The following is a 13267-nucleotide window of genomic DNA, read 5'->3' as shown; positions in this document are numbered from 1 at the left end:
GCTGCACGGTGTGCAGAGAAAGTAGCAGCTCACACTGCCACAGCGCTGCGGTCTGAGCAGGAAATGAGTCAGTCTCGGTCATGCACACGTGACTCCACGAGTCCGGGAGTGTCAAAAGGCGCACAGTGAATATTTACCAAAGAGAGCAATCCTGGCTGCTTCCCTTCGTACAGCGGAGGACTGCAATACAATTATCAGATAAAAGTCATCCTTAGGTTTTTGGTTGGAACTAGCGAACGTGCTTTTGGAGTAAGCAGAAATTAGCTCAAGGCCGTTTTCTTTACTTTACAGACAGCCGACAGCTTAACATGTTGGCGCTGAGGCACAGGAGACCTCCTTTCCTTTCTGAAACCAGAAAGCTTTTTGTGTCTGCCCGAAAACGGCTGTTTTGCTCGAGCATTTGCCTCTGCTCACCAGCAGGGAGTGCCTTTGAGTAACAACACGTCAAACCGCACTCACTTTCAGGCAAATCAGCCTTCGATCGGTCAGTCTGACAGACAGACAGACAGAGCTCTCGCTGTTCCCTCAAGCTCGGGCTGCTGTTCTTTTCCGATGACCTCGTCTTCCTTCCGCAGGCTCGGGCTCTTCTCGGCATCATTCACGATTACTGTGCCTTCCCGTTCTGCGGTTGCTCACTTGCGAATACTCGATACCGCGGATTGGAACAAAGGATTGAAAAAATTCAGGGAGGTGGCAATTCGTGGCGCTGTTTGGAGGCGAGTGTTAAGCGACTACTGTGAAGGGCAAGTGGACTTGCTAAGTAGGGGAATTAGCTCAAATGGTAGAGCGCTCGCTTTGCATGCGAGAAGTAGCGGGATCGATGCCCGCATTTTCCACTCACTTTTTTACCTTGGGGAATTGTCCCGAAACAAAAATGGTGTCAGTTTTCAGCAAATCCAGAACCCACGTCAATCCTCAGCTTCGATAAATCGAGATCAATGAGCAGCAAATCTTTAGGTGTGCTGCAGTCAGCAAAAGTTTTTGATTTTGGTGTTTAGCAAAGATGGAAAGATGAAGTGAGACATGGAAAAAAGCTTCACAAGTCCTGATATCTTTTCTGTGGATTGAACTCAGGATTTACAAAGTTAATAAAACTAATATACTCCCTGCTGTGTGAAAAGCGCACGAACGGTGGAGACTGCCAGGCAGCACTGCCAATTAGGTTAGTTTGCAAGCTATCTAAAGTCATAAAGTAATGGACAGTTGGCAAAAACAATCCAGTCAGGTAGGAGTTGTCCAGACAATCTTCTGATTTGTCATCAGACACGACATCCACTGCTGCACGGTGTGCAGAGAAAGTAGCAGCTCACACTGCCACAGCGCTGCGGTCTGAGCAGGAAATGAGTCAGTCTCGGTCATGCACACGTGACTCCACGAGTCCGGGAGTGTCAAAAGGCGCACAGTGAATATTTACCAAAGAGAGCAATCCTGGCTGCTTCCCTTCGTACAGCGGAGGACTGCAATACAATTATCAGATAAAAGTCATCCTTAGGTTTTTGGTTGGAACTAGCGAACGTGCTTTTGGAGTAAGCAGAAATTAGCTCAAGGCCGTTTTCTTTACTTTACAGACAGCCGACAGCTTAACATGTTGGCGCTGAGGCACAGGAGACCTCCTTTCCTTTCTGAAACCTGAAAGCTTTTTGTGTCTGCCCGAAAACGGCTGTTTTGCTCTAGCATTTGCCTCTGCTCACCAGCAGGGAGTGCCTTTGAGTAACAACACGTCAAACCGCACTCACTTTCAGGCAAATCAGCCTTCCATCAGTCAGACAGACCGACAGACAGACAGAGCTCTCGCTGTTTCCTCAAGCTCGGGCTGCTGTTCTTTTCCGATGACCTCGTTTGCGTTCCGCAGGCTCGGGCTCTTCTCGGCATCATTCACGATTACTGTGCCTTCCCGTTCTGCGGTTGCTCACTTGCGAATACTCGATACCGCGGATTGGAACAAAGTATTGAAAAAATTCAGGGAGGTGGCAATTCGTGGCGCTGTTTGGAGGCGAGTGTGAAGCGACTATTGTGAAGGGCAATTGGTCTCGCTAAGCAGGGGAATTAGCTCAAATGGTAGAGCGCTCGCTTAGCATGCGAGAAGTAGCGGGAACGATGCCCGCATTCTCCACTCACTTTTTTACCTTGGGGAATTGTCCCGAAACAAAAATGGTGTCATTTTTCAGCAAATCCAGAACCCACGTCAATCCTCAGCTTCGATGAATAGAGGTCAAGGAGCAGTAAATCTTTTGGTGTGCTGCAGTAAGCAAAAGTTTTTGATTTTAGTGTTTAGCAAAGATGGAAAGATGAAGTGAGACATGGAAAAAAGCTTCACAGGTCCTGATATCTTTTCTGTGGATTGAACTCAGGATTTACAAAGTTAATAAAACTAATATATTCCCTGCTGTGTGAAAAGCGCACGAACGGTGGAGACTGCCAGGCAGCAATGCCAATTAGGTTAGTTTGCAAGCTATCTAAAGTCATAAAGTGATGGACAGTTGGCAAAAAACAATCCAGTCAGCTCGGAGTTGTCCAGACAATCTTCTGATTTGTCATTAGACACGATATCCACTGCTCCACGGTGTGCAGAGAAAGTAGCAGCTCACACTGCCACAGCGCTGCGGTCTGAGCAGGAAATGAGTCAGTCTCGGTCATGCACACGTGACTCCACGAGTCCGGGAGTGTCAAAAGGCGCACAGTGAATATTTACCAAAGAGAGCAATCCTGGCTGCTTCTTTCGTACAGCGGAGGACTGCAATACAATTATCAGATAAAAGTCATCCTTAGGTTTTTGGTTGGAACTAGCGAACCTGCTTTTGGAGTAAGCAGAAATTAGCTCAAGGCCGTTTTCTTTACTTTACAGACAGCCTACAGCTTAACATGTTGGCGCTGAGGCACAGGAGACCTCCTTTCCTTTCTTAAACTTGAAAGCTTTTTGTGTCTGCCCGAAAACGGCTGTTTTGCTCTAGCATTTGCCTCTGCTCACCAGCAGGGAGTGCCTTTGAGTAACAACACGTCAAACCGCACTCACTTTCAGGCAAATCAGCCTTCCATCAGTCAGACAGACCGACAGACAGACAGAGCTCTCGCTGTTTCCTCAAGCTCGGGCTGCTGTTCTTTTCCGATGACCTCGTCTGCGTTCCGCAGGCTCGGGCTCTTCTCGGCATCATTCACGATTACTGTGCCTTCCCGTTCTGCGGTTGCTCACTTGCGAATACTCGATACCGCGGATTGGAACAAAAGATTGAAAAAATTCAGGGAGGTGGCAATTCGTGGCGCTGTTTGGAGGCGAGTGTTAAGCGACTACTGTGAAGGGCAAGTGGACTTGCTAAGTAGGGGAATTAGCTCAAATGCTAGAGCGCTCGCTTTGCATGCGAGAAGCAGCGGGATCGATACCCGCATTTTCCACTCACTTTTTTACCTTGGGGAATTGTCCCGAAACAAAAATGGTGTCAGTTTTCAGCAAATCCAGAACCCACGTCAATCCTCAGCTTCGATAAATCGAGAACAATGAGCAGCAAATCTTTAGGTGTGCTGCAGTCAGCAAAAGTTTTTGATTTTGGTGTTTAGCAAAGATGGAAAGATGAAGTGAGACATGGAAAAAAGCTTCACAAGTCCTGATATCTTTTCTGTGGATTGAACTCAGGATTTACAAAGTTAACAAAACTAATGCACTCCCTGCTGTGTGAAAAGCGCACGAACGGTGGAGACTGCCAGGCAGCATTAACAATCAGGTAAGTTTGCAAGCTATCTATAGTCATAAAGTAATGGACAGTTGGCAAAAACAATCCAGTCAGGTAGGAGTTGTCCAGACAATCTTCTGATTTGTCATTAGACACGACATCCACTGCTGCACGGTGTGCAGAGAAAGTAGCAGCTCACACTGCCACAGCGCTGCGGTCTGAGCAGGAAATGAGTCAGTCTCGGTCATGCACACGTGACTCCACGAGTCCGGGAGTGTCAAAAGGCGCACAGTGAATATTTACCAAAGAGAGCAATCCTGGCTGCTTCTTTCGTACAGCGGAGGACTGCAATACAATTATCAGATAAAAGTCATCCTTAGGTTTTTGGTTGGAACTAGCGAACCTGCTTTTGTAGTAAGCAGAAATTAGCTCAAGGCCGTTTTCTTTACTTTACAGACAGCCTACAGCTTAACATGTTGGCGCTGAGGCACAGGAGACCTCCTTTCCTTTCTTAAACTTGAAAGCTTTTTGTGTCTGCCCGAAAACGGCTGTTTTGCTCTAGCATTTGCCTCTGCTCACCAGCAGGGAGTGCCTTTGAGTAACAACACGTCAAACCGCACTCACTTTCAGGCAAATCAGCCTTCCATCAGTGAGACAGACCGACAGACAGACAGAGCTCTCGCTGTTTCCTCAAGCTCGGGCTGCTGTTCTTTTCCGATGACCTCGTCTGCGTTCCGCAGGCTCGGGCTCTTCTCGGCATCATTCACGATTACTGTGCCTTCCCGTTCTGCGGTTGCTCACTTGCGAATACTCGATACCGCGGATTGGAACAAAAGATTGAAAAAATTCAGGGAGGTGGCAATTCGTGGCGCTGTTTGGAGGCGAGTGTTAAGCGACTACTGTGAAGGGCAAGTGGACTTGCTAAGTAGGGGAATTAGCTCAAATGCTAGAGCGCTCGCTTTGCATGCGAGAAGCAGCGGGATCGATGCTCGCATTTTCCACTCACTTTTTTACCTTGGGGAATTGTCCCGAAACAAAAATGGTGTCAGTTTTCAGCAAATCCAGAACCCACGTCAATCCTCAGCTTCGATAAATCGAGATCAATGAGCAGCAAATCTTTAGGTGTGCTGCAGTCAGCAAAAGTTTTTGATTTTGGTGTTTAGCAAAGATGGAAAGATGAAGTGAGACATGGAAAAAAGCTTCACAAGTCCTGATATCTTTTCTGTGGATTGAACTCAGGATTTACAAAGTTAACAAAACTAATGCACTCCCTGCTGTGTGAAAAGCGCACGAACGGTGGAGACTGCCAGGCAGCATTACCAATAAGGTAAGTTTGCAAGCTATCTATAGTCATAAAGTAATGGACAGTTGGCAAAAACAATCCAGTCAGGTAGGAGTTGTCCAGACAATCTTCTGATTTGTCATTAGACACGACATCCACTGCTGCACGGTGTGCAGAGAAAGTAGCAGCTCACACTGCCACAGCGCTGCGGTCTGAGCAGGAAATGAGTCAGTCTCGGTCATGCACACGTGACTCCACGAGTCCGGGAGTGTCAAAAGCCGCACAGTTAATATTTACCAAAGAGAGCAATCCTGGCTGCTTCCCTTCGTACAGCGGAGGACTGCAATACAATTATCAGATAAAAGTCATCCTTAGGTTTTTGGTTGGAACGAGCGAACGTGCTTTTGGAGGAAGCAGAAATTAGCTCAAGGCCGTTTTCTTTACTTTACAGACAGCCTACAGCTTAACATGTTGGCGCTGAGGCACAGGAGACCTCCTTTCCTTTCTGAAACCTGAAAGCTTTTTGTGCCTGCCCGAAAACGGCTGTTTTGCTCTAGCATTTGCCTCTGCTCACCAGCAGGGAGTGCCTTTGAGTAACAACACGTCAAACCGCACTCACTTTCAGGCAAATCAGCCTTCGATCGGTCAGTCAGACAGACAGACAGACAGACAGAGCTCTCGCTGTTTCCTCAAGCTCGGGCTGCTGTTCTTTTCCGATGACCTCGTCTGCGTTCCGCAGGCTCGGGCTCTTCTCGGCATCATTCACGATTACTGTGCCTTCCCGTTCTGCGGTTGCTCACTTGCGAATACTCGATACCGCGGATTCGAACAAAGTATTGAATTAATTCAGGGAGGTGGCAATTCGTGGCGCTGTTTGGAGGCGAGTGTAAAGCGACTATTGTGAAGGGCAATTGGACTCGCTGAGTAGGGGAATTTGCTCAAATGGTAGAGCGCTCGCTTTGCATGCGAGAAGTAGCGGGATCGATGCCCGCATTTTCCACTCACTTTTTTACCTTGGGGAATTGTCCCGAAACAAAAATGGTGTCAGTTTTCAGCAAATCCAGAACCCACGTCAATCCTCAGCTTCGATGAATTGAGGTCAAGGAGCAGTAAATCTTTTGGTGTGCTGCAGTAAGCAAAAGTTTTTGACTTTAGTGTTTAGCAAAGATGGAAAGATGAAGTGAGACATGGAAAAAAGCTTCACAGGCCCTGATATCTTTTCTGTGGATTGAACTCAGCATTTACAAAGTTAATAAAACTAATATACTCCCTGCTGTGTGAAAAGCGCACGAACGGTGGAGACTGCCAGGCAGCACTGCCAATTAGGTTAGTTTGCAAGCTATCTAAAGTCATAAAGTAATGGACAGTTGGCAAAAACAATCCAGTCAGGTAGGAGTTGTCCAGACAATCTTCTGATTTGTCATTAGACACGACATCCACTGCTGCACGGTGTGCAGAGAAAGTAGCAGCTCACACTGCCACAGCGCTGCGGTCTGAGCAGGAAATGAGTCAGTCTCGGTCATGCACACGTGACTCCACGAGTCCGGGAGTGTCAAAAGGCGCACAGTGAATATTTACCAAAGAGAGCAATCCTGGCTGCTTCTTTCGTACAGCGGAGGACTGCAATACAATTATCAGATAAAAGTCATCCTTAGGTTTTTGGTTGGAACTAGCGAACCTGCTTTTGGAGTAAGCAGAAATTAGCTCAAGGCCGTTTTCTTTACTTTACAGCCAGCCTACAGCTTAACATGTTGGCGCTGAGGCACAGGAGACCTCCTTTCCTTTCTTAAACTTGAAAGCTTTTTGTGTCTGCCCGAAAACGGCTGTTTTGCTCTAGCATTTGCCTCTGCTCACCAGCAGGGAGTGCCTTTGAGTAACAACACGTCAAACCGCACTCACTTTCAGGCAAATCAGCCTTCCATCAGTCAGACAGACCGACAGACAGACAGAGCTCTCGCTGTTTCCTCAAGCTCGGGCTGCTGTTCTTTTCCGATGACCTCGTCTGCGTTCCGCAGGCTCGGGCTCTTCTCGGCATCATTCACGATTACTGTGCCTTCCCGTTCTGCGGTTGCTCACTTGCGAATACTCGATACCGCGGATTGGAACAAAGTATTGAAAAAATTCAGGGAGGTGGCAATTCGTGGCGCTGTTTGGAGGCGAGTGTGAAGCGACTATTGTGAAGGGCAATTGGTCTCGCTAAGCAGGGGAATTAGCTCAAATGGTAGAGCGCTCGCTTAGCATGCGAGAAGTAGCGGGATCGATGCCCGCATTCTCCACTCACTTTTTTACCTTGGGGAATTGTCCCGAAACAAAAATGGTGTCAGTTTTCAGCAAATCCAGAACCCACGTCAATCCTCAGCTTCGATGAATAGAGGTCAAGGAGCAGTAAATCTTTTGGTGTGCTGCAGTAAGCAAAAGTTTTTGATTTTAGTGTTTAGCAAAGATGGAAAGATGAAGTGAGACATGGAAAAAAGCTTCACAGGTCCTGATATCTTTTCTGTGGATTGAACTCAGGATTTACAAAGTTAATAAAACTAATATATTCCCTGCTGTGTGAAAAGCGCACGAACGGTGGAGACTGCCAGGCAGCAATGCCAATTAGGTTAGTTTGCAAGCTATCTAAAGTCATAAAGTGATGGACAGTTGGCAAAAAACAATCCAGTCAGCTCGGAGTTGTCCAGACAATCTTCTGATTTGTCATTAGACACGATATCCACTGCTCCACGGTGTGCAGAGAAAGTAGCAGCTCACACTGCCACAGCGCTGCGGTCTGAGCAGGAAATGAGTCAGTCTCGGTCATGCACACGTGACTCCACGAGTCCGGGAGTGTCAAAAGGCGCACAGTTAATATTTACCAAAGAGAGCAATCCTGGCTGCTTCCCTTCGTACAGCGGAGGACTGCAATACAATTATCAGATAAAAGTCATCCTTAGGTTTTTGGTTGGAACTAGCGAACGTGCTTTTGGAGGAAGCAGAAATTAGCTCAAGGCCGTTTTCTTTACTTTACAGACAGCCTACAGCTTAACATGTTGGCGCTGAGGCACAGGAGACCTCCTTTCCTTTCTGAAACCTGAAAGCTTTTTGTGTCTGCCCGAAAACGGCTGTTTTGCTCTAGCATTTGCCTCTGCTCACCAGCAGGGAGTGCCTTTGAGTAACAACACGTCAAACCGCACTCACTTTCAGGCAAATCAGCCTTCGATCGGTCAGTCAGACAGACAGACAGACAGACAGAGCTCTCGCTGTTTCCTCAAGCTCGGGCTGCTGTTCTTTTCCGATGACCTCGTCTGCGTTCCGCAGGCTCGGGCTCTTCTCGGCATCATTCACGATTACTGTGCCTTCCCGTTCTGCGGTTGCTCACTTGCGAATACTCGATACCGCGGATTCGAACAAAGTATTGAATTAATTCAGGGAGGTGGCAATTCGTGGCGCTGTTTGGAGGCGAGTGTAAAGCGACTATTGTGAAGGGCAATTGGACTCGCTGAGTAGGGGAATTAGCTCAAATGGTAGAGCGCTCGCTTTGCATGCGAGAAGTAGCGGGATCGATGCCCGCATTTTCCATTCACTTTTTTACCTTGGGGAATTGTCCCGAAACAAAAATGGTGTCAGTTTTCAGCAAATCCAGAACCCACGTCAATCCTCAGCTTCGATGAATTGAGGTCAAGGAGCAGTAAATCTTTTGGTGTGCTGCAGTAAGCAAAAGTTTTTGACTTTAGTGTTTAGCAAAGATGGAAAGATGAAGTGAGACATGGAAAAAAGCTTCACAGGCCCTGATATCTTTTCTGTGGATTGAACTCAGGATTTACAAAGTTAATAAAACTAATATACTCCCTGCTGTGTGAAAAGCGCACGAACGGTGGAGACTGCCAGGCAGCACTGCCAATTAGGTTAGTTTGCAAGCTATCTAAAGTCATAAAGTGATGGACAGTTGGCAAAAACAATCCAGTCAGGTAGGAGTTGTCCAGACAATCTTCTGATTTGTCATTAGACACGACATCCACTGCTGCACGGTGTGCAGAGAAAGTAGCAGCTCACACTGCCACAGCGCTGCGGTCTGAGCAGGAAATGAGTCAGTCTCGGTCATGCACACGTGACTCCACGAGTCCGGGAGTGTCAAAAGGCGCACAGTGAATATTTACCAAAGAGAGCAATCCTGGCTGCTTCCCTTCGTACAGCGGAGGACTGCAATACAATTATCAGATAAAAGTCATCCTTAGGTTTTTGGTTGGAACTAGCGAACGTGCTTTTGGAGTAAGCAGAAATTAGCTCAAGGCCGTTTTCTTTACTTTACAGACAGCCGACAGCTTAACATGTTGGCGCTGAGGCACAGGAGACCTCCTTTCCTTTCTGAAACCTGAAAGCTTTTTGTGTCTGCCCGAAAACGGCTGTTTTGCTCGAGCATTTGCCTCTGCTCACCAGCAGGGAGTGCCTTTGAGTAACAACACGTCAAACCGCACTCACTTTCAGGCAAATCAGCCTTCGATCGGTCAGTCAGACAGACAGACAGACAGAGCTCTCGCTGTTTCCTCAAGCTCGGGCTGCTGTTCTTTTCCGATGACCTCGTCTGCCTTCCGCAGGCTCGGGCTCTTCTCGGCATCATTCACGATTACTGTGCCTTCCCGTTCTGCGGTTGCTCACTTGCGAATACTCGATACCGCGGATTGGAACAAAGGATTGAAAAAATTCAGGGAGGTGGCAATTCGTGGCGCTGTTTGGAGGCGAGCGTTAAGCGACTACTGTGAAGGGCAAGTGGACTTGCTAAGTAGGGGAATTAGCTCAAATGGTAGAGCGCTCGCTTTGCATGCGAGAAGTAGCGGGATCGATGCCCGCATTTTCCACTCACTTTTTTACCTTGGGGAATTGTCCCGAAACAAAAATGGTGTCAGTTTTCAGCAAATCCAGAACCCACGTCAATCCTCAGCTTCGATAAATCGAGATCAATGAGCAGCAAATCTTTAGGTGTGCTGCAGTCAGCAAAAGTTTTTGATTTTGGTGTTTAGCAAAGATGGAAAGATGAAGTGAGACATGGAAAAAAGCTTCACAGGCCCTGATATCTTTTCTGTGGATTGAACTCAGCATTTACAAAGTTAATAAAACTAATATACTCCCTGCTGTGTGAAAAGCGCACGAACGGTGGAGACTGCCAGGCAGCACTGCCAATTAGGTTAGTTTGCAAGCTATCTAAAGTCATAAAGTAATGGACAGTTGGCAAAAACAATCCAGTCAGGTGGGAGTTGTCCAGACAATCTTCTGATTTGTCATTAGACACGACATCCACTGCTGCACGGTGTGCAGAGAAAGTAGCAGCTCACACTGCCACAGCGCTGCGGTCTGAGCAGGAAATGAGTCAGTCTCGGTCATGCACACGTGACTCCACGAGTCCGGGAGTGTCAAAAGGCGCACAGTGAATATTTACCAAAGAGAGCAATCCTGGCTGCTTCTTTCGTACAGCGGAGGACTGCAATACAATTATCAGATAAAAGTCATCCTTAGGTTTTTGGTTGGAACTAGCGAACCTGCTTTTGGAGTAAGCAGAAATTAGCTCAAGGCCGTTTTCTTTACTTTACAGCCAGCCTACAGCTTAACATGTTGGCGCTGAGGCACAGGAGACCTCCTTTCCTTTCTTAAACTTGAAAGCTTTTTGTGTCTGCCCGAAAACGGCTGTTTTGCTCTAGCATTTGCCTCTGCTCACCAGCAGGGAGTGCCTTTGAGTAACAACACGTCAAACCGCACTCACTTTCAGGCAAATCAGCCTTCCATCAGTCAGACAGACCGACAGACAGACAGAGCTCTCGCTGTTTCCTCAAGCTCGGGCTGCTGTTCTTTTCCGATGACCTCGTCTGCGTTCCGCAGGCTCGGGCTCTTCTCGGCATCATTCACGATTACTGTGCCTTCCCGTTCTGCGGTTGCTCACTTGCGAATACTCGATACCGCGGATTGGAACAAAGTATTGAAAAAATTCAGGGAGGTGGCAATTCGTGGCGCTGTTTGGAGGCGAGTGTGAAGCGACTATTGTGAAGGGCAATTGGTCTCGCTAAGCAGGGGAATTAGCTCAAATGGTAGAGCGCTCGCTTAGCATGCGAGAAGTAGCGGGATCGATGCCCGCATTCTCCACTCACTTTTTTACCTTGGGGAATTGTCCCGAAACAAAAATGGTGTCAGTTTTCAGCAAATCCAGAACCCACGTCAATCCTCAGCTTCGATGAATAGAGGTCAAGGAGCAGTAAATCTTTTGGTGTGCTGCAGTAAGCAAAAGTTTTTGATTTTAGTGTTTAGCAAAGATGGAAAGATGAAGTGAGACATGGAAAAAAGCTTCACAGGTCCTGATATCTTTTCTGTGGATTGAACTCAGGATTTACAAAGTTAATAAAACTAATATATTCCCTGCTGTGTGAAAAGCGCACGAACGGTGGAGACTGCCAGGCAGCAATGCCAATTAGGTTAGTTTGCAAGCTATCTAAAGTCATAAAGTGATGGACAGTTGGCAAAAAACAATCCAGTCAGCTCGGAGTTGTCCAGACAATCTTCTGATTTGTCATTAGACACGATATCCACTGCTCCACGGTGTGCAGAGAAAGTAGCAGCTCACACTGCCACAGCGCTGCGGTCTGAGCAGGAAATGAGTCAGTCTCGGTCATGCACACGTGACTCCACGAGTCCGGGAGTGTCAAAAGGCGCACAGTTAATATTTACCAAAGAGAGCAATCCTGGCTGCTTCCCTTCGTACAGCGGAGGACTGCAATACAATTATCAGATAAAAGTCATCCTTAGGTTTTTGGTTGGAACTAGCGAACGTGCTTTTGGAGGAAGCAGAAATTAGCTCAAGGCCGTTTTCTTTACTTTACAGACAGCCTACAGCTTAACATGTTGGCGCTGAGGCACAGGAGACCTCCTTTCCTTTCTGAAACCTGAAAGCTTTTTGTGTCTGCCCGAAAACGGCTGTTTTGCTCTAGCATTTGCCTCTGCTCACCAGCAGGGAGTGCCTTTGAGTAACAACACGTCAAACCGCACTCACTTTCAGGCAAATCAGCCTTCGATCGGTCAGTCAGACAGACAGACAGACAGACAGAGCTCTCGCTGTTTCCTCAAGCTCGGGCTGCTGTTCTTTTCCGATGACCTCGTCTGCGTTCCGCAGGCTCGGGCTCTTCTCGGCATCATTCACGATTACTGTGCCTTCCCGTTCTGCGGTTGCTCACTTGCGAATACTCGATACCGCGGATTCGAACAAAGTATTGAATTAATTCAGGGAGGTGGCAATTCGTGGCGCTGTTTGGAGGCGAGTGTAAAGCGACTATTGTGAAGGGCAATTGGACTCGCTGAGTAGGGGAATTAGCTCAAATGGTAGAGCGCTCGCTTTGCATGCGAGAAGTAGCGGGATCGATGCCCGCATTTTCCATTCACTTTTTTACCTTGGGGAATTGTCCCGAAACAAAAATGGTGTCAGTTTTCAGCAAATCCAGAACCCACGTCAATCCTCAGCTTCGATGAATTGAGGTCAAGGAGCAGTAAATCTTTTGGTGTGCTGCAGTAAGCAAAAGTTTTTGACTTTAGTGTTTAGCAAAGATGGAAAGATGAAGTGAGACATGGAAAAAAGCTTCACAGGCCCTGATATCTTTTCTGTGGATTGAACTCAGGATTTACAAAGTTAATAAAACTAATATACTCCCTGCTGTGTGAAAAGCGCACGAACGGTGGAGACTGCCAGGCAGCACTGCCAATTAGGTTAGTTTGCAAGCTATCTAAAGTCATAAAGTGATGGACAGTTGGCAAAAACAATCCAGTCAGGTAGGAGTTGTCCAGACAATCTTCTGATTTGTCATTAGACACGACATCCACTGCTGCACGGTGTGCAGAGAAAGTAGCAGCTCACACTGCCACAGCGCTGCGGTCTGAGCAGGAAATGAGTCAGTCTCGGTCATGCACACGTGACTCCACGAGTCCGGGAGTGTCAAAAGGCGCACAGTGAATATTTACCAAAGAGAGCAATCCTGGCTGCTTCCCTTCGTACAGCGGAGGACTGCAATACAATTATCAGATAAAAGTCATCCTTAGGTTTTTGGTTGGAACTAGCGAACGTGCTTTTGGAGTAAGCAGAAATTAGCTCAAGGCCGTTTTCTTTACTTTACAGACAGCCGACAGCTTAACATGTTGGCGCTGAGGCACAGGAGACCTCCTTTCCTTTCTGAAACCTGAAAGCTTTTTGTGTCTGCCCGAAAACGGCTGTTTTGCTCGAGCATTTGCCTCTGCTCACCAGCAGGGAGTGCCTTTGAGTAACAACACGTCAAACCGCACTCACTTTCAGGCAAATCAGCCTTCGATCGGT

This window comes from Heptranchias perlo, unplaced genomic scaffold, assembly GCF_035084215.1.
Source record: "Heptranchias perlo isolate sHepPer1 unplaced genomic scaffold, sHepPer1.hap1 HAP1_SCAFFOLD_47, whole genome shotgun sequence".
Lineage (NCBI taxonomy): Eukaryota > Metazoa > Chordata > Chondrichthyes > Hexanchiformes > Hexanchidae > Heptranchias > Heptranchias perlo.
This window is presented reverse-complemented; position numbering follows the sequence as displayed.